Source organism: Lissotriton helveticus, chromosome 7 (assembly GCF_964261635.1).
Source record: "Lissotriton helveticus chromosome 7, aLisHel1.1, whole genome shotgun sequence".
Taxonomy (NCBI): domain Eukaryota; kingdom Metazoa; phylum Chordata; class Amphibia; order Caudata; family Salamandridae; genus Lissotriton; species Lissotriton helveticus.
Window position 1 is genome coordinate 1051709092 of NC_136068.1, and position 22293 is coordinate 1051731384.

Sequence of the window (22293 nt, forward strand, 5' to 3'; positions counted from 1 at the left end):
AGTCGGAGAGGGAATGGGGGTGGCGCCGCGCGGCGCCGGCGCCAGCGCTCCGACGCCGGCCGGAACCGGCGTCGGAGGCACGGCACCGCGCGGAGGCGGCACCACGGGTTGCCCCGATGGAATCGGCGCCGGAGAGGCCGGTTGACCAGCCGGCGACGACCCTGAAGGGCCCAGCGGCGCCGGGGCCGGAACCGCCGGCGGCGTCCGGGCAGGTGCACCCGAACCGCTCGGGCCCCCAGACGGGACCGACGGGCCCGCAGGCGCCGTAGGCCCCGCCGGAGGAGAAAGCGCCCTCATGGCCATGAGGAACTCTTCTACCTCTTCACGCGACGCGCCTTGCCCAGGGACCGGCGGGTATGGAGCAGGCGGCGTCGGCGACCCACGCGGGGCCGCGGGGGTGGGGCCACCCGAACTCCCGGCCGCATCGCGCGGGCGTCGGGGGGAGTCGGGGGTATGATGGTGACGCCCCGACTTCTTGTGTCGCTTACCTGAGGAACCGGAGGAATGGTGACGACTTCCGGAGCGCTCGTGGCGGCTCCGCGACCGCTCCCTCGACCGCTCCCTCGACCTCCGTCCGGACCGGGACCGCTCTCGACGTGGGGCCGACACCCGGAGCTCGAGCAGCTTGCGGGACCGCTCCTGTCTAGCCTTGCCCGTCAAGGCCCGGCAGTCGACGCAGGACTCCACGTCGTGGTCCGCGCCCAGACACCGGAGGCAGAGTCGATGGTGGTCGGTGACCGACATCAGGCGGTCGCACCCGTCGCAACTTTTAAAACCGGGCATCCTACCGGCACCTGAAAGAGTTATAGTTAACAAAAACTTAGGTCAAAAGACCGGAGTACTGCTCTTCGGATCTGCGCTAACTGGCGCGGAAAAAAGAAGAACTGACGTCAGCGCGCGGAGGCGGCGTCTATATACTCCAGCGACGTCATCACGGCGCACGACGCCGACGACGCGGAGCCGCAGGGGATGCCTGCAGACGACGCCTACCGACGCGCAGGGGTACTGCTACGCAAAAGTTTCCGGATCCAGACTGACGCCTGGGGATATTCTAAGGTAAGGAATCTAATACTAACCTGTTTCTTTCAGATAGGGCATTCAGCTTCTCCCAAATGGACATGACTAGTGGAAATCAGGACTACGTAGGAGACAATGGACAGTTAGAATGCAGGAATTATAGGAAGGTTAAAATTTCTGTACCTCCTCCTCCAATGGAACCAATTGGGGTGGCCCGTCCCGTCCTCCTCTGGCCTCTGAGGGCAACAGAGGGCCCGCCCTTTGCCTGGGCTTAGCCCGGCGGTCCCGCTCGCGTCCCGCGGAGCGGAGCAGAGCGCTGCCTTTAGGCGCCTCCTGGCGCTCCCGTGTTGTCAGGAAGCAGCGCCGCCGCTAAGGCTGCCGGGAGATGTAGTCCCGGGGCGGCGGCGCTGTAGGCTGCACAGATCGACTCCTGGCGGTGGCGGCTGCTGTGGGGGCCTCCTCGCCTCCCCCCTCCAAGCCTGTAAGTGTCAAGTCAAATGTGCTCAAAAACTTGGCAGAAGCCAATATGTCAATGAGCTCATGTGCCCTTGGTATTGGGTGGGCATCTGTCCTAGTGACAGCATTGAGACCTCTGTAGTCCACACAAAACCTCATCTCTCTCTTACCATCTTGGGTATGAGGTTTAGGCACTAGGACTACTGAACTGGCCCAAGGGCTCTCTGAGGGCTCAATAACACCCAACTCCAACATCTTTTGGATCTCTGTCCTGATACAGTCCCTGACATGGTCAGGTTGCCTGTAAAATTTACTCTTCACAGGAAGACTGTCACCAGTGTCCACCTCATGGGTGCACCAGCTTGTCTGACTTGGAGTCAGTGAAAACATATACCTGTAGGACTGGAGAACTTGTCTGCAGTCCCTCTGTTGCTGATCAGTGAGGCTGCCTGCCAAGGCTACACCATCAACTGACCCATCATCAGGGTTCTGAGAAAGCAGGTCCGGGAGAGGGTCACTCTCCTCCTCCTGTCCCTCATCTGTAGCCATGAGCAAGCCTATGTCTGCCCTGTCAACATATGGTTTCAATCTGTTGACATGAAGCACCCTGTGGGGGCTCCTGGGAGTTCCCAGATCAACCAAATAGGTTACCTCTCCCTTCTGTTCAACAACAGTGTGGGGTCCAGACCATTTGTCTTGGAGTGCTGCTGGGGCCACTGGCTCCAACACCCACACTTTTTGCCCTGGCTGGTAAACAGTCAGCACAGCCTTTAGGTCATGCCAGACTTTTTGGAGTTCCAGGCTAGCCTCAAGGTTTTTGGATGCCTTTTTCACATACTCAGCCATCCTGGAGCGGAGACCAAGTACATAGTCCACAATGTCTTGCTTAGGTTTTTTGAGAGGTAACTCCCATCCTTTCTTCACCAGACAAAGGGGTCCTCTTACAGGATGCCCAAACAGAAGTTCAAAAGGGCTGTAGCCAACTCCCTTCTGTGGGACCTCTCTGTAAGGAAAAAAAAGGCAGGGCAGAAGGATGTCCCATCTTCGCCTAAGCTTTACAGGTAAACCCTTGATCATGCCCTTTAAGGTCTTGTTAAATCTTTCAACTAGACCATTGCACTGTGGGTGGTAGGGTGTGGTGAACTTGTAGTTAATCCCGCACTCTTTCCACAAAGCAGTCAAATATCCAGACATAAAGTTTGCACCTCTGTCTGAGACAACCTCCTTCGGAAAGCCCACTCTTCAGAAAACTCCCATGAGGGCTCTTGCCACAACAGGTGCTGTTGTGGTCCTTAGGGGAATAGCTTCTGGGTATCTGGTGGCATGATCCACTACCACCAGAATAAACCTGTGCCCAGATGCTGTTTGGGGGTCCATTGGTCCAACAATGTCTATCCCAACTCTTTCAAAGGGAACCCCCACCACAGGGAGTGGTATTAGGGGGGCCTTTGTGGTGCCACCTGATTTGCCACTGGCTTGGCAGGTGACACAGAAGCGACAAAACTCCTTGGTATCTTCTGACATGTGGGGCCAGTGAAAGTGAGGGAAAAGCCTGTCCCAAGTCTTGTTCTGGCCCAGATGTCCTGCTAAGGGAATATCATGGGCTAAGGTAAGAAGGAAGCCCCTGAATGCCAAAGGTATGACCAGCCTCTTGGAAGCACCAGGCTTGGGGTCTTTAGCCTCTGAATAAAGGAGCCTTTCATCCCAATACACTTTATGGGTACCTGTAGCATTCCCAGCAGCCTCAGCAGCTGCCTGCTGTCTGAGGGGTTCAATAGAGGGGCAGTCCAACTGCGCCTGCCTCAGATCTGCCCTTGAAGGTCCCTGTGTCCCAAGAAACTCAACCTGATCAGGCTCAAGCTCTTCTAGGACAGTTCCTTCTTGGGTCTCACAGTCAGCTTCCTTGGAAGGCTGATCCTCATCCTAAGACAAGGGGGAAGGCACTGCCTTAACCCTGCTGCTCTTTCTCTTGGTAGGCAACTGGTCCATAATTTCAGGATCCAGGGCCTGTTCAGTTTTGCACTTTTTGGCCTGTGACCTGGTCACAGCAAGGACATGTGCTGATATACCTAACATCTCTGCATGAGTCCTATACTCCACTTCAGACCAGACTGAAGCTTCCAGATCATTGCCAAGCAGACATTCTACAGGGAGGTCTGAACTAACAACAACTCTTTTGAGGCCAGTTACCCCTCCCCAGGAGAAATTAACAATTGCCATACTATGGGTGGTAGTGACATTGCTTGCATTGGTCACTAGGTAATTCTCACCAAGTATGAACTGTCCAGGGTCCACAAAGTCAGGCGTCACCATGGTGACACTGGCACATGTGTCCCTGTAGGCCTGAGCCACTTTATTGTTAATTAAAGGAGTCTGTCTGTACTTGCCCAAGTTACTGGGGCTCACAGTAGAGGACATAGCCATGTCCACATCACAGACAAGAACACCTTGAGTTAGTATTCTGACTAGGCCACTATTAGATGAACTAGGGGGAACAGTTGCCTTAGGGGCAATGGTGGCTGGAGCTGCCTTCTTCTTGGTGCAATCACTGGTCCAGTGAGTATTACTTTTACAAACATTACACCATGGTTTCTATGGACCTTCTTTCTTTTTGGATTTCTTGGAACCTCCCTCATTAGAAGCTTTTTGGGGACCTGGCGAAGACTACTGGTCTTTTGCTTTCTCCCCACCCTTTTGGTCTTGCTTCTTCTGATCACCACCTTGGTTCTGTACCTTCGGCTTCACCCTGGTACTGACCCATTTGTCTGCCTTCTTTCCCAATTCTTGGGGAGAGGTCAGATCAGAGTCAATCAGGTGTTGATGCGACAACTGATTCTGACAATTATTAAGAATTTGTTCTCTCATAATCAAATTATACAATCCTGTATAGTCTTTGACCTTACTGCCCAGTAACCAGCCTTCCAGAGCCTTAGTGGCACAATCTACAAAGTCAGTCCAGTCCTGAGTCTGTGTCTTCTGGGTGTCTCTGAACAGCAACCTATACTGCTCAGTGGTTAAGCCAACCCATCTATCAGAGCACTCTTCAGGACAGTGTAGTTGTTAGCATCCTAATCACTAACTGTGAGGAGCTTGTCTCTACCTTTTTTCTGAAAAGGAGAGCCATGAGATTGCTGCCCACTGACTTTGGGGTACCTGCTGTACTTTGCAGGCCCTCTCCAAAGCAGTTATTCACTTGTGGATGTCATCCCCACTCTGGTAGGGAGGGACAGTTGTACTTAGGTGTCTATGGTCATATGACCTTTCTCTATCTCTAGGGATGTTGCTGCTAACAGTGGGTGCTAACCCACTCAGTTTTCTCTCTCTCTCAAGAGCCAGGGTCTCTTTCTCAAGGGCAATTTCTTGCCTCCTGATTCTAAGCTTGGTTTCCCTCATCCTAGCCTTATGTTCTCTTCTCTCAGGGGAACTCATTCTCCTGAGAGCTGAGGCATCTGACCCTATTGAGTCACCAGAGTGGTTGGATTCACTGGAAAGTGAACTCCTACTTCTGTGTTCAGTGTTTAGCCTACTTGGGGGTCTGGATTGGATTCTTTCCCCTCCAGCCCCATGTAGCCTTAGGTTGACCTGGTTCAGTTCTCCAACTTGGACCTGATCATCATCCTCTTCATCATCAGCACCCCCTTGATTGTCATCATGGGAATCTTCTGTTGAGGGATGCCCCCCCCCCTCCTCCACTACCCGTCTGATCTGGGGTTGCTGCCTTTTCTGCATCATACTTCACTAACAGATCTATTAGATGTCTCAAGGTTGGACTCTGTCCTTGTCTCAGTCTCCTGAGGTAACATAAACTTCTAAGTTCACTAAAAGTAAATGTATCATAGTTAGAAGGTGCCCTGGGAGGGTCAACTTCTGTGGGGATAGACACACTAGGCTCTCCTCTTAAGGACATTTTTCTAGTGAGGTGTGGTGTGTGCACCTACCTACACTAAGTGTTATCTACTAGAACCTCCCTAGGAGTTGTAGTCAGGGTGTGCTAAGCCCTTTGCTCTACAACAACTAAGTTCAGTAGAACTTGAGTATTATAAGAACTTGATTTATATGTACCTTCAGGTACCTTAATGGGATCTTTCAAATGATATCTTAAGATTATATGGTAAAACAACAGCAAGCTCTTATCCCATCCGCTGCACACCAATGTGAGACGTTAGCCTGGCATATGATGTCCACTATTCTAATGGGCACCTTGCACCAGTCTAAACGACCCTTATTGATGGTGGTTGTAAAGTGAACCTTATAGACAAGCTATCCTAGTGGTAGCGTGGACCAGCAGTCATAGGCTAAAACTTCAGAGAACAAGTGAAGCCAGCTGTTTTACCATATATAATCCCTTGAATACCAAATGAAAGGACACCACACAAGGTAAATATCAAATATATATGTATTTATTATTAACACAACCCCTCTGCACTCTTTATGAGGTCAGAGTTCGAGATACATTACAAGTTACTCATTAAGCATACTATAAGTTGCACAAATACAGTTCTGCCCAAGGGGCCTCACGAACCATATACTAAGTAAGTGGTATAAGACCACTTCAGGAATAGTGAATAGGCTTAGGGCCTAGGGCTGTGGTTCCCAAACTGTGCGCCGCGGCGCCCTGGTGCGCCGTTATCAGTAGCCAGGGGCGCCGCGCACGATGTGGGAAAGATAGCTCTGGCCGCGATGTCAGAAGTGCAGAGTGCCCGCCAGAACACCAGAGTAATAGTGTGTTGAAGCCTTGGAGCTTTCGGCTTCAAATCTGCGCATTTTTTTTTTATATATCTTAATTTCTGCAGCTTCGGTAGCTTGAAAGAGAAACTGTGGATAAAAGCCACCCAAAGCTCTGTGACTACGAGTGACGAGCAACTGAGTATGTGGAATCAAGGATTGAATCATACAGTGAAAGCAATTATGCATGAGCCAGCGATGAATGAACGCCCTGGAGAAAAAGTTAAAGTTGGTGAACTGAATAAGAGACTGATGTTTAAGCATTCCTTTGCGACCAATACCATTTTCCTCCTCCATTTCCCGAGCATCATTTCTCGTGGAGCATGCAGATGGGGGGCTTGTATGTCCAGCTGCACTCAAAATAAAATATGATGCCACTGGTCTACACTCTTTGGGGCTTTTTACAAGCCCCGTGCGCCGCAAGTGCATCACTTTTAAAATGTGTAAAGTGGCGTATGGGCGGCGGAAGGGGCTTGTAAATAAGCCCATTTATTTATAGTATTTGTTATTTTAGGAAATGTCTTTTAAATGGATACAGTATATTGGTGGGCTTTCAAACTTCAGTCACAGGTTTGAATCCCCTGCCTTGGCCATCTCAGTTCCAAGACTGACAGCTATTGAATGGGAGGCAGTTTAACTTGTTACTGCAGTGCTTACATTGTATATATTGATTTAGAATTTTTTCTAGAATGGTGATTGTCATCTTGTGATAATTAATCAAACAGGGAGAAGAAAGAGCAAAGCAAACAATGACAGCAGTAACCAGTGCGTGGTCGCATGGGTTTACGCATTCTGCCATGCTTCTTTGCGAGTGACCCTGGAGGAAAAACCTCAAACAAATGATCCCTTGAAAAGTTCAGGTTTAAGCAGTTGTCGGAATAGGAGGTAGCATGGTTCACCTCAAAGTTTGGCATCCAAGTCAAACTTCATCACTCTCAGAAAATGACTGCCATAATCTGCTGGCTGAAGGGTCTTTGGGGCATATGTAAGAAGACTGACAATAACTATCGCTAACATTAGTTAGTAGCAATTTGTTTATCGCTGCATACCCCACGTACAGGAGAGTAAAAGGGGGAGATTGACATGAGGGTAAAAAACAGAGGAAAGACACAGAAGGAGTGTGAAGGGGGAGCTTGAAATGAGGGGGAAACGACAGAAAAAGGGCAAGAAAGAGTGGAGGAAAGACACAGAGGACACAGGAGAGTGAAAGGGGGAGATTGAGATGAGGGTAAAAAACGGAGGAAAGAGTCGACACAGGAGAGTGAAGGGGGGAGCTTGAAATGAGGGAGAAACGACAGAAAAAGTGCAAAAAAGAGTGGAGGAAAGACAGAGGACACAGGAGAGTGAAAGGGGAGCTTGAAATGAGGGGGAAACGACAGAAAGTGGAGGAAAGACCCAGAAGGAGAGTGAAGGGGGAGATAGAAGTGAGGAAAAAAATGAGTGAAAAAGGAGAAAAAGCAGAGCAAGAGAATGGAGACAGAGGTCCACTGGACCACCAGGGATGAGGCGCAGGTGAAACCTACCGGTGGAGGGAGCCTCCAACACCAACACTCAAGAGTGCAGGGGTTTGGGTGGGGAAAGGCCTCACTTAATGGGGGATCTGGGAGGGAGAGTAATTTCACTGACAATGAGTCAGTAGTCATATCCCCACATCTGTAGATCCACCGATGCCCCTCGGCTATTGCATTTATTTGTTACAACTAGCAGCCAGACTCACTTTTCATGTGTGAAAGTTTGAAAATGATTAGACCAGTGGGCTCTGCCAATATTTATCAGTCTTTGGCATGGTCCAGCAGATAAAATTCCTGAATAAAACATAAAAAAGGAACTTGCTGCATTGAGGATAGAAAAACAAAAAGGATTGCTTTGACCACAAAATACATGTATGAAGTACAGATTATTAATCTGTGTGCTGTGGAGAATTAAAATGATCCCTCCTGCATTCCAGTGCACAAACTCCATAATAAAAGGTGAAATGCCAATGGCATGAGGTGGGAGAGTGGGCTCTGGGTGGGCCACCATGTCAAGTCAACCCAACAAATATGTGAACCACCGCAATATTTGAGTACATCCTGTATCTTGCCCTCCCTAATGTGCATCTATAAAAAATATTTTTTGTGTTTACTTTCAAAATTCATAAAGTGCTGTAGATATGCACCCCAGGTCTTGCCAATATGCTACTCGTCACCTTTAATTTAAAGAAAAGGTGAAAAATCATCTGTCCAGTGTTCCAAAATGTGCAATGTGATACTCTTCGGGTACTACTTGATGTGCTTTCAACACCTCTGAGAATGACTAATGGTCTGCTGGTAGTTTGTGAATAGCTAGCTAGCAGCTGCTATCCTTTTTATCCCTAATACCTTCATTGCATCCCAATTAATTTAAGGAAGCCAACAGGAAGTATTCCCGAGGTCTTGCTTACATCCCCCCACCCGCCCACCGGTATAAAAATGGTGGGGAGCCACGGCCAACTGCCAGTTAGGTCAAGGGAGCCACGGGTTAAAAAAGTTTGGGAACCACTGGCCTAGGGAATCACTGGGGCTACACTACAGAACCAAAGGTTAGGAAGTAGGAGACCCACGGGAGACGCGTGCAGTGTGGGAACACAGTCACGAGTTACCACAGAGTTATAATGGGAACGTAAAAGTTACAAAGTAGTTGATTAAGGACACTTCCGGATGGACTACGGTAAAACCCTTTTAAAGTAGGACACTTCGAGAGTCAACACCCACGGAAGCACCGGAGTACTCGAGTTACCTCACCCAGGGAAGCCGGGTGCATAGGTGTCTTTTCGTGTCAGGTTTCGTCGCTGTTTACTATGGAGAGCTGCAAAGAAGTGCTGCAGGCGACCAGGAGAAAAGTGTCCGAGTGGATCCAAGGGTGGATCGAAGATGAGAAGAAACTGAAAGCAGAGGGGACAGAGTCTGGGTCACTAGCCAGTGACCAGAAAGGAACCAGGAAGGAACCAGGCGATGTCGAGTGTTTCCGGTGAAGAAGGTGAAGCTTGTCTCTGCAGCCACGAGGACCAGGTGGCGTTGACGACAACCAGGAGCTGGATTCGAGCTTTACCACAAAGGATCTAGTTGACTGCGGTTTCGGTATCCAGATTGGACCCAACAAGCCTTGGCAAACGCAATCCACGCAGGAAGGGAAGATGGGCTTCAGTACAGACCAGCGAGGTCTGGGGAGCTTCTCCTTCTCAGGGAAGCTGGAGCAAGCCTGGAGCAACCAGGCAAGCAGTGTAGTTTCAAAAGGAAGTCTTCGGAGGGCTAATTAGCCAATGGGCTAGCAACTGGGAAGACGCGTCGAGCTGAAATGCAAGAGCAGGCCCCAAACGGCACTCATGGAGTGTGGACGGCTGAGCTTCGGTGCAAATGGCGCTCGGGTCTGGGGCTTCTCAAACTCCAATACACAACTGCAAGGGTGCCTCGGTAGTTGCACTGTTAGCAAAGTGCTGGTAGACCAGGGTGTCCGGTCCCACGTCTCTCGTGTCCGCCACAGGTCTCAACTTTGCTGTGGATGTGGATCGCAGTCGGAGAAGTCTGGAAGTCCCATTCCTGAGTCACTGAGTCTTCAGGTTCCGGCAGGAGAGTCGACAAAGCCAACTGGCAAGTTACTGGTGGTGCCTGTTTGCACAGGGTGGTCACTCCTTGACCACAAGGGAGATGTCTTCAGTCTTCTAGTCGGTACAGAACGTCGAAGGTCCAAGAGTTTTGTTTCAGAGTTTCAGTCCAGGATAATCTAATGTCTCTAGACACAGCTCCTATCTTTATACTGATTTTAGGGGCTGGATTACCTGCTAGGTCCCTCCTATGGGTGGACCTGAGAAGGGTGTGGTTACACCCCTTTCTCTTTGTCCAGTTTCGCGGCAGAGCAGGGCTGGAGTGCCCTAGCAACTGGTTTGAATCGGGCTATGCATGCAGCACCTTGTGTGCCCCAGGCAGTGTCTGGAAAAGCATCTTTCCATTCAACCCACCCTGCCCCAATACACTACAGGCTGTCTGGGGAGGTGCTAGCACATCCCTCGACAGGAAACCTATTGTCCAGGCCTCCCTTGCCAGAGTTTCGTCCAGCTGCAGGAGGTCAGACTCGTGTCTGTGGCAGCAGCATCCATTTTGTGATGCTGAGGCTCTGTTTAACTTTAACCGGGAACAGCAGTAACTACATGTCTTCTCCCTCTAGAAGGGTGTAATGCTACCCCCGCCGCCGGAATTGGCGGAGGTGGGTAGTATTTCAAAGTGTTTGACACCTTACACAACATGTTTTGATAAAACCAAACTAAAGTTAGCATTAACCGTGAGGATTATAATGCACTTAAGAGTATATGGTATGGCTATATCATAGAACAACTATAAGGACATGGTTCCGAAAGCTGCAGAGGGGCTCAGCTCATGCTAGGGCACCCTCTCACATAAAACCAAGCACTCTGCCTCCAAGATTGTCGAGGCCTACCATAGGAGTGACTTATAGGTGCATAAGTGTCTATATATAAGGTAGATATAGATATACTATATCTAAGTAAGGGGTGATTACACCACCTTACCCTAGCTGAGTGATCATCCTGTGGTGTCAGTTTGGATGGCCAGCCAGGGGTGGCATAATACATGCTGCAGCCCCTGGTAGGCCTTGGATGCACCTATGCCCTGGGTACCTATGGTACACTATACAGGGGCTCACAAAGGTGACCTAATACCCATTCAGGTATGTACCTAAAGTACATGGTATCAATTCAGAGAGAGAACAGCTGGGCTGTGGGTCTGATTAGCTGGCCCACAGCCACACTAAAGTCGAAAAACCAGAGAATCACAGCAAAAAGTGGGGGTGACCATAGGAAGTAGACCCTACTCTCCTACACAGCAAGCTAGTGGCTCCATGGCAAGTGCAAACAGAAGCGGGGAAAGAGGGCATCCCTGCCTCGTGCCTCTCTCCACCACCGCCTAAGTGAGATGGTCTTGCCTGTGCGCACCCAGGCCGTAGGGGACACGTACAGTAGTCGTACCCATGCCAGAAGACCGCCCCCCAATCCCATCTTAGCAAGGGGCGTCGACTCCGGTCATGATCATCAGAGTAGCCATTTAACTCCACTCTGTTGCGTGGATGTCAGTTTTTTCTGTGAAACCTTCTGTGCCAGAACGTGGAGCTACTATAGAAAGTAGTTGCGGAAACAGTGTGCCAAAAAGAATAAAATCTTTAAAACACTAATAAAGAAGAAACATGGTAACAGAAAACTAAACCTATAAACACAACACCAAGCTGTTTGTTGAATCACACCATAGCTTGACATATTGATAGTGCCAATTCAAGGCATGATGATACCCAAAGACTTCCAAAGAAAAAACAAATAAACCAATACCGACCACTGGTGTGCAATTCAGTGTGAAAGAGAAAACAACACCCACCCTACCGACCACCCACATTTGGAAATGGATTGTATGGTCATATCTAAACATATGTGGCCAGGCTAAGAGGTCTGTTGATTCCCAACATAAGTTAAGATAGTTATCACTGGTACATAAAATCAGTACTGAAAAAGGGTATAACCCTTACCCCATAGGTCATTCGCAGAGAGGGGAGGATGGGCAGGGAGTTAATGAATCCGCGGCTAGACTATGTGTCTATAAGATATTATGTTACCGAAGGTAAGCACCTTTTGCACAAGTTACTACTTGTGTAACGATATATCTGTAAGAGACATTAGTTAGTATTAGATTCCTTACCTTAGAATATCCCCAGGCGTCAGACTGGATCCGGAAATGTTTGCGTAGCAGTACCCTTGTGCGTCGGTAGCCGTCGTCTGCGGCTCCGCGTCCGTCGTCGGCGTCGTGGGCGCCGTGATGACGTCGTCGGAGTACTTAGACGCCGCCTCCGCGTGCTGACGTCAGTTCTTAGACACAGCTTTTCCGCGCCAGAAACGCAGAACCATGTTAAAAAAACAACACTGGTGCCATTGAAACTAGGGCCCTGAAGGGGGACAACCCTAACCCTAGATATTGGTTCGCAGAACGGGGAGGATGGGTGGGTCGGTAAGGAATCTAATACTAACTAATGTCTCTTACAGATATATCGTTACACAAGTAGTAACTTGTGCATCTGAAAGAGACACGTTAGTATTAGATTCCTTACCTTAGAATAGATACCCCAGCAATACCAACCCCGGTGGTGGGTCTGCGAACCAATAATCACACCAGAAAGTCCTGGAGGACGGAACGGCCAAAGAAGCCATCCCTCCGGACTTGACTGTCCAGGCAGTAGTGTCTTGCAAACGTGTGCAGCGATGCCCACGTAGCTGCCTAACAGATATCCTGTAAGGGCACACCCCGGCCCAGGGAAGTGGTAGTCGCCGTGGCTCGGGTGGAATGAGCCCGTAATCCAACAGGGGGCTCATTTCTAGCCAAGGAGTAGCATGCCTGGATACACAAGATGATCCACCGGGAGATGGTCCTCTTGTGCACCGCTTTTCCCTTCTTAGCGCCCACGTAACCAACAAAGAGTTGGTCATCCACCCGGAACTGGCGTGTGCGATCCAAATAAAATGAGAGCGCACGTTTTGGGTCCAGACGGTGGAGCCGCTCTTCCTCTTTAGAGGGATGCGGTGGCGGAAAGAAGGTAGGCAAGGTGATAGACTGCCCGATGTGGAAGGCCGTGACAACCTTGGGCAGGAAAGAAGGCTTAGTACGCAGCACCACTTTGTCCGGATGGACAGAAAGGAAAGGTGGAGTACAAGAAAGGGCCTGGAGCTCACTCACTCTCCTGGCAGAGGTGATGGCAACCAGGAAAGCAGTCTTCAAAGTCAGAAGGCGAAGAGGACAGTTGTGAAGTGGCTCAAAGGGAGCGCACATCAGAAACGTAAGAACCAGGTTCAAGTCCCACTGAGGCATCACAAACGGAACAGGGGGAAACGTGTGTGTGATGCCCTTAAGAAATCTATTTACAATAGGGGACTTGAACAAAGAAGGTTGATCAGGCAGCCTGAGAAAGGCTGAAAGGGCAGAAAGGTAGCCCTTGATAGTGCCCAGAGCAGAGCCCTGCTGGGCAAGAGAAAGAAGGAAGAGAAGAACCTCAGAAAGAGGGGCAGCAAGAGGATCCACAGCCTTTGCTGTGCACCATGCCACAAATTTGTTGCACCTGCAGGCGTATACCGACTTTGTGGAGGGATGCCTGGCTGCCAGAATGACGTTACAGATTTCAGGAGGCAAGTCAAATGGCCTCAACTGTCGCCGCTCAATCTCCAAGCATGGATGTGGAGACTGGACAGGTTCGGGTGGAGGACCGTCCCCTGCTGCTGCGACAGAAGGTCCTCTTGAAGAGGCAGACGAACCGGGGGATTGACTGACATACTGAGTAGCTCTGGATACCAGTACCTTCTCGCCCAGTCCGTAGCCCTGGCGTTCCAGCCATTGCCAAAGGCGCAGAGCCTCCTGGCAAAGGGTCCACGACCCCACCCCGCCCTGTTTGTTGCAGTACCACATGGCGGTGGTGTTGTCTGTGAACACCTGCACTACACTCCCCCGGACAGAGGGGAGGAATGCCTTCAGTGCTAGATGAATCACTCGTAGCTCCAACAGGTTGATGTGGAGCCGGGTCTCCGCCGGAGACCAGAGGCCTCTGATCTCCGCCTCTCCCATGTGGCCTCCCCAGCCCTGGAGGGACGCGTCCGTCACAACTACGTGCTCCGGTTGGGGAAGGGAGAGGGATCTGCCGCTGACCCAATCGCGGTCCGTGAGCCACCACTGCAGCTGTCTCGCAGTGCCCTCCGAGATCAGGACGTGGTCGGACAGGTTGCCCTGATGCTGGGCCCACTGAAACTTCAGGTCCCACTGCAGAGCCCGCATCCGCCACCTGGCGTGATGCACCAGAAGGATGCAGGAGACCATCAGCCCCAGAAGCAGCAGCGTCAACCTGACCGAGACCCGGGATAACGGCTGAAAGATGGGAATCAGAGCCTGAATATCCCGGACCCGCTGTTCGGGCGGATAAACCCGAAACTGCGCCGAGTCTAGAACCGCTCCGATTAAGAGGAGCTTCTGAGAGGGGCACAGGTGTGACTTTGGCACATTGATGGAGAACCCCAGCTGGTGCAGGAGATCTGCCGTAGTCTGGAGGTGGCTGACGACTGTCTGGGGCGAGCCCGCCTTCAACAACCAGTCGTCGAGGTAGGGGAAGACTGAAACCCCTAACCTGCGCAGATGAGCTGCGACCACCGCCATCACCTTTGTGAACACCCGTGGGGTGCTGGTAAGGCCGAAGGGGAGCACGGTAAACTGAAAGTGCTCGTGGCCAACCGTGAACCGCAGGTAGCGCCGGTGGGCCGGCAGGACAGGGATGTGGAAATAAGCGTCCTGCAAGTCCAACGCTACCATCCAGTCTCCTGGGTCCAGGGCAGCTAAGACCTGAGCCAGTGTCAGCATCTTGAACTTCTTCTTCCGGAGGAAGCCGTTGACGTTCCGTAGATCCAAGATAGGGCGTAGGCCCCCTTTGCCCTTCTTGGGTACCAGAAAGTAGTGGGAGTAGCAACCACACCCTACTTCTGGCCCAGGAACGCGCTCGATGGCCCCCTTGGCCAAAAGGGCCGTAACTTCCTCCTGCAGAAGTCGCAAATGATCCCCCGATACACGGTGGTTCTGCGGTGGCATGGCTGGAGGAGTCGCCTCGAAGGGGAGGGAGTAGCCCCTTCAGACGATTTGCAGCACCCACCTGTCCGAAGTGACAGTGCGCCAGTGGAGGTGGTGATGGCGAACCCTGCCCCCCACTGGCATCAAATGGGCCTGAAAGCACGGACTAGGAGGGTTTCGAGGCAGGTGCTGCGGGGGAAGGTGTGGACTGACCTCGCCGTTGACCCCTACCGCCAGGACGGCGGATCCCACGGCCGCCACCGCGTTGGGTATTGCCCTGCGGAGCGTGGCTGGCAGCACGTGTGGGTACACCCCTTCCGTGGCCACGAAAGGAGTGAAAAGCAGCCGACTGCTGGCATGGGGCCGAGAGGCCCAAGGACTTGGCCGTAGCCCTGGAGTCCTTAAAGCGCTCAAGCGCATGGTCTGCTTTGTCGACAAAGAGGCGACGGCCATCGAACGGCATGTCCATCAATGTAATCTGGACATCTGCCAAAAAGTTGGCGGACCTCAGCCAGGCGTGGCGTCTGACCGCCACCGTCGTTGCCATCGCTCTACCTAGCGAGTCGGTGGTATCCAGCCCACACCGGATGGAATATATGGCTGCATCCCGGCCCTCCACAAGGGCTTGGCCGAGTTTGGCCCGTACCTCCAACATACACTCTGGCAGCACTTCCGCGACCGTATCCCACAGAGAGTGGGTGTAACGGGCCAAGAGGCATGCGGTGTTGGAAGACCGCAGACCCAGACTAAGGGATGAGAAGATCTTTTTACCATACTGCTCATACCTATTGGATTCCCTGTCCGGCGGGGCCGATGGGAACGCGGTCTGGGAATTGGAGGCCTGGATGACCAGGCTCTCGGGGGTGGGGTGGTTGGACAGGAAACATGGGTTGCCCGGGGCTGGGCGGTGGCGTCTGGCCACGTTCCTATCTACGGGCGAACCCGTAGCGGGCTTGGACCAAGTGCCCAGAAGAACGTCGGTCAAGGCCTCATTAAAGGGCAGCAGAGGCTCGGCCGAGCTTGACTACGGTTTAAGGACCTCAGTGAGGAGATTAGTCCTCACGGCCGCGACGGGGAGCTCAAGGCCCAAGGCCTTGGCAGCCCTCATCAGCACCACACTGTAGGTTGCCCCCTCCTCCGAAGCCACGGTAGGAGGGGAGACAAAACCAGTCTCTGGAGAGGTGTCCAGGCCACTGGCCTCCCCAAGGTCTCCTGCCCAGTCCTCATGAGACTGACACTCTCTGGTCAGAGGGTCCTCAGACCCCTCCCAGTCCTCTTCATCACCCATTTCCTGAAACTCAGGGTTCTCAACTAATGGGGCCTGTTCATAGAAGTGAAACTCTCCAAACGACGTCTGGAGCGGCGCCCTGAGGGTCCGACGCCCGGGAGGTCGTAAAGTCCACCGGCGACGAACCAGATCCCGAAGGAGGTCCAGCGGTGTCCTGCGGCGTCGGGCCCGAAGGCGCCGGCGGCGCCGGAACAACTGAACCCCTCGGCGCCGGGCCCGAAGGCGCTGGCGGCGTCGGGATAACGGGAACCTGCGGTGCCGGGCCCGAAGGCGTCGGCGGCGTCGGGGCCGCAGCACCCGACGGCGTTGGGGCCAAACCCCCCGAACCGCTAGGGGTCCCAGACGGGTCCGCTGGGCCCGAAGGCGCCGCGGAGCCCGCGGAGGAGAGAGTTTCCTCATGGCCATGAGGAAGCGCTCGATCTCCTCCTGCGACGCGTTCAGCCCAGGGACCGGAGGGTGTGGAGCTGCACGCGCCACCCACGCCGTCGGAGCCGCGTGGGTGGTGTCACCCGAACCCCTGGCCGCATCGCACGAGCGTCGGGGGGAGTCGGAAGAGCGATGACGCCGCTTGGACTTCTTGTGCTTCTTACCTGACGACGACTTCGACCCGGAGGAGTGCGGCCTACTCTCGGAGCTGTGGTGGCTCCAAGCCCGCGACCTGTCCCTCGTCCTCCCATGGGACTGAGACCTCTCGCGGCGCGGGACCGACTGCCGGAGTTCGAGTCGCCTGCGGGACCGCTCCCGCCTGGCTTTCGAAGAGAGGGCCCGGCAGTCGGAGCAGGCCTTGTCGTCGTGATTGACGCCTAGACAAGTTAAACACAGGTGGTGAGGATCCGTGACCGACATCAGGCGGTTGCAATCCTCGCAGTGCTTAAAGCCGGGCATCCCTACGGCACCGATCGGAGTGGAAAGACTTCGAGAAATGATCAAAATCGATCAAAAAAGTTAGTAAAAAAATGACTAGGGTTACTGCTTTTTCAGATCTGCCCTTGCTGGCGCGGAAAAAAGAAGAACTGACGTCAGCACGCGGAGGCGGCGTCTAAGTACTCCGACGACGTCATCACGGCGCCCACGACGGACTCGGAGCCGCAGACGACGCCTACCGACGCGCAAGGGTACTGCTACGCAAAAATATCCGGATCCAGTCTGACGCCTGGGGATATTCTAAGGTAAGGAATCTAATACTAACGTGTCTCTTTCAGATACATCTGATAGAGACAACTAGCTGCAGATTCCTAAACGTTTAAATTAAATACCATAGCTATACCACACTGGAGGAGTATCTGCAAACAAAACCTACAAAAGTTCTCAAAGAGAACCAGCCGGTCGTAACTAACAACCTCCAAATGTACGTAGGAATAGCAGAACAAGAACTTGGCTCTTAATATAATCCATGATCACTGTCACAGAACATATAAATAAAAAACAACCCTACATGCCCAGGAGAATCGGCCCTTGAAGGAAAAGGGGGGAAAAAAACCTTAAAGAACCACCTGTCAGTTAACAGACATTATCCTCTATCCCCAAAGGGAAAGAGAACTCACTGCCCAAAAGGGCCGAATGCAAGACAAAAGTCATGTAATCCACATTCTTCACAACAATAAAGAAATATTAGTGAAAAAATAATCCAAAAGAAGGTCTCTCAGAACTCATTCAATTATACCAAAAAGAATAATCATCAAAAGAAAGATGAACAATAAGACCTTCATGGTAGAAAGAATTTTGTTTGAACAAAATGACCACTCGAAGATTACATAATACACCAAAAGGAGACTAAAAAAACATTTATTAGGTTTGAATGTAATATTGATATTCATCGATTATGCCAGTTGTAAAAAAGAAAATGTGCCACAAAGGTGTATCACCTGGACATATACATAAAATATATATAAAATTATATTACAATAGACTCCGAGTGGTCGGCCAATACATAGAGCATAGCTGGCTCACATGTACTGCAGGACCGCCGGTATCTACAAAGCCTGAGCCTGCATGGCCTTCTGCATCATGGTCCAAAAGTCTGAACATGACTCCGAGCCATGGGCACGCTCAAATTACCAACAAGTAAGAGAAGAAAGGTAAATAATATATAATATGAATCCTTGTTAGCAACAAGTGCATGCAACAACACTTGTGATACGTAACACAGTTTTATCACAAGTAACCGCCATGATTTCTAAAGATGAAAACGCTACAACACCTGGCATTCCTAGGTGGTCTCCCATCCATGTACTAACCAGGCCTGACCCTGCTTAACTTCTGAGATCAGACAGGATCAAGTGCTTTCAAGGTGGTATGGACTTAGGCCCAAGGACTGGTAAAACACAGAGAAAGTAGACACATAGCCAAAAAGAGAGGTAATATATAACCTCCAGAAATATGCAAAAAGCTTTGTGGGGGAATAACAAGAGTTTCCTATAAAGCCTAAAAACTCCAATCATAAACTGTATGACTTAAAACAGGTTAGGAAACTGCATCTAGAAGTCTCCCTCGGATTGTTTCCGACACTACCTATCACACAGCGTAAGATACAGAGTTCACCTCATCATGCTATAGGAATGGACAAATGAATTACCTATCCCCCCACAGAAGAGAAGGCCACTGACTTGTGTCTTCCAAAGAATACACCATAAACTCGGAGTTTACTCACAGAATTTCCAAAAAAGTGAAGCACATATAATAAAAATGTAGATTTGCAGTCCGCTCAGAAAGAGAAACAACCTGCACCAAAAAATACATAATACAAAAGGACTTTAATGAAGACTGAATCACAAGAACATGTATTTTAAGACTACAAAGTGCAGGACCTGAGTCCATCATTGTAAAAATAAATATGCACACCGCCAGAGTAGTGAGGATCAGAGTATCCCTATATACTGGACTTACCACTGGCATACCAACATGTCCTTATGCAAGACAACAAAATGTCAAAAACATGCACATTTTAGCAAAATGAACTGCTTCAAAGAAGCTTGCATCAGGTAATCTTCCATAGAAGACACATCTCTTGACAATAAACTCTTGAGCACAAAGGTCCTCCTCAGAGGGCATGGGACAAAGGGAAACCTCCCTCAGTTATCTAAACCAATCCTAAACAAGGAAACAATGGTACTGAGAACAAAACATCTGCTATCGCAGGACACCAAGTGGTCAACCTATAACTGACATGTAAAATGCCCTAACAAAGCTTACTGACTTATAAAGAAGTAGAGACAAGTTACCCAGTAAGAAACAATGAAAAGCTATGATTCTGAAGACTGTTGTCTGTCACAGAAGCACCTTAACGCTGCATCAGCTTGCCTCCAAAAAAGGTGTGAACATCAAATGGCAACCTCTGAGAAGCCCAAAGTTGCCAACGAAGTCTGACGCCTTAATGCCACTGTAGTGTAGTTCCTATATTCCCAATAGGCTCAGCGCATTGGAATAATAAACCCTGTAGATTAGACGTAGGACTGAGGTCAACTAGGTCTCTACAGAGTCTATTAAACTTAATTGTGAGTGCCAGCTAGCTCAGAGGTAAATAGAAACGTTCTCGAATGAACAAGAAGGGATTAGTTTCTGACAACCGTATAACATGACAACTTTGTTTCCCCAGAATGAAACGTATCTCTAGAGTCGCGGAAACAATAGATAGTTATTTCACTCAGTTATTCGTGCACGCTTTGTTTCACCAGAGTTGCTGAGAAAAGGAAAAGACGGGCGTTTTCAATAAAAGTATTTATTGAACAGTCTTATCTCTCAAGCATAAGAAATGTACAGCTACAATCGTAATTCTGGTTATAAAGTACAAGGCGTATAATACGAACAGTATTATAAAGTAGTACTGTAAAAGCATGATATGGTTTCTAAGCCATGAGTTGCTTAAAACGTATAAAATACATACAATGATAAAAGATGACTAAAAGTACTCAACTGGTGCTTCTAAAATACGCCTACCCCGGTGTACCTGACCAGTCTAGTACGAGGGAGGGAGTAAGTAAAGAGTAGCTTAAGTTTAGTAATTCTCTGCCAAGAGTCTGATAAGGAATTCTCTAAGAGTTTAATCAGCTCCGTACCTTTGGTTTAGAATGAAGGAGGTCTTGTATCTCTCTCTCGGAACTCGATTTCCCAGCAACCCGCAAGGGTAAACCGGAAACACTGGAGCTGGATTTCTCGGCTGGAGAAAAGACAGCGTCTCTCAGTGCGTCAGCTGGAGGGTCGGCTTCCTTCGGCACTTGCTGCTGCAGGGCGTCGGGCAAGTAAAGTAGTAAGTCGATCTGCTCCAAACCACCGTGTGTTTGTCTGGGCAAATCTGGGCATATTTATACTATGAAGGTGCCGAGATTGACCTGTAATTGGACTTAATAACGTCATATAGGGACTCAATCCCTAGAAAACTCCTAGATAAATTAGCATGCAGGCAAGGGGAAGTCCCGAGCTGCTGAAGGCGGGTTTCTCTAAGAAATCGTTGTAGATTCTTGGAACTTAGGGGAAGTAGCCATGCCGTATTTGGGCTGCATAGGCTCAGACTGAATATGGAGATGATTTCTATGCCTATATAAGGATCGAATAAACGATACCTATATAAGGGCATGAATCAGGAAAATTACACTAGGGTCCTAGATTGATTTACAACACCCACTCCACAATCTTAAGTTCAATTAAACTAAACCTATAAGCACTGAACATGTCTATAAGGCGAGTGTTTACATTCCCACCAAAATACAATTTTGCATTTCAAAAGGTCTGCACACATGAAAAAATGAGCGAGAAAGTGGCATGGAGAATCATAAGTCTCAACTAATATGAATCATAGTGTGAGAGCATACATTCAAGAAAAAAACGTTAACTGAAATTTTATCCATGAAATGTCTCTTAATGGTACAGAAAGGAAAAGTTCAAGAGCATTCCATAACATAGAATATAAACAGTTTTGTTTCAAACAAGGCCAAATATTATCTGTCTTTAGGAGTTTCAACAGAAATCCAGTTCTCTAAGGATTGTTCTACTTTAAGCAGATTACCTTGTACCAACAAGTTCTATTTTGAAAAAGTTCAAATTGGTAGAGCAGATGTTTTTGAAAAATGAAGGCCGAATTTCAGAGTTCAGGGAACGCTGTGTCATTCAATCAATAGTTATTTTCGGTTTCAGGAGAAAACATCAGTTCGTCTAGGCTGGCAAAGATACCTTCTACCGTAGTTGGTGAAAGTGGAACCACTTCGCTTAGTAGGTCGAAAGTGCAAAAGTGTGGATCATTGCCGTCAGCGTTTGATGCATTAGCAACGTCCGAAACAGATGGTACCTGTGTGCCTGTAGTTACTCATACCTCACCCTCAGTTAGACTTGCCGGTGAGACCTCAATAAATGCCGTCATCAGGATTGGCAGCTGTTGGGGACAACACGATGCATGAGTTGTTACTGGACCTAGCAAAGCGTCAACATCCGCAGGCAGGACTGATGGAAGTGTAAGACAAATGTCCAACACACATTCTTGTCCGCAAAGCAGGCATCGTAGAACAGGTAAGATGCAATCTTGCCAGATGGGTCTGAACGATAGAAACCAAGTTGTGTTCAGATCTCTTAAACGAGCCAAGCCAAGAATCTGTGATATTCTCTCACGATACCTTATGGCAAGGAGGCATTGTTCCAAGGTATTCTGGGTATCGCTGGTTCCTTGACTTGCCATATCGGAGCAGAAAAAATTAAAATAGTATCCCTGCTACGAGTCCCAAGATGTGAGGCAGGCCGCGAACACAGAGTGTACGAAGTTAGGGAAGATGCCGAGGACTGCTTCAAATGATGCTAACAGTCCCGAAAAAATTGTCTTAAATACATGTGCAATGTCACTGGTATCAGACATATTTAAGATTTGACTTAACATTTCTACGAAATGTACTGGGCAGTTCGTTGATAATAATGTATGTATCTCAGCGGCTGTCCTTGCAACCTGCAGATCATACGCTTCTCTGGACGAGGTCAGTGGCACATTTTTTTGTAAAAGAATGGCTTTCATTCTGCTTAAAGTATCAATTCGAATAGAAGAGATATTCAGTGAAGGCCATAAAGCCGTCCCTCTGTCTGTCTTGCTTTTTTGATACAATACTTGCATACAACAAGTAACCTTGGAGGACACTCTAACTAGATAACTTTTTCCTGGCAACATGCCACAGCAGCTGTGATCATTGAGCAGAACATAACTGCCATTGGTTAGCTGTC

At 49.8% G+C, this 22293-nt stretch overlaps 1 protein-coding gene and 1 pseudogene across 4 annotated transcripts in view; both read right to left on the reverse strand.

The window, feature by feature from the left end:
* The window catches only part of DNAH17 (dynein axonemal heavy chain 17), a 12633448-nt gene that overhangs the window by 3455107 nt on the left and 9156048 nt on the right, over window positions 1-22293 (reverse strand). The window lies entirely within an intron of this gene.
* LOC144771096 (5S ribosomal RNA) lies at window positions 18287-18405 on the reverse strand (annotated as a pseudogene).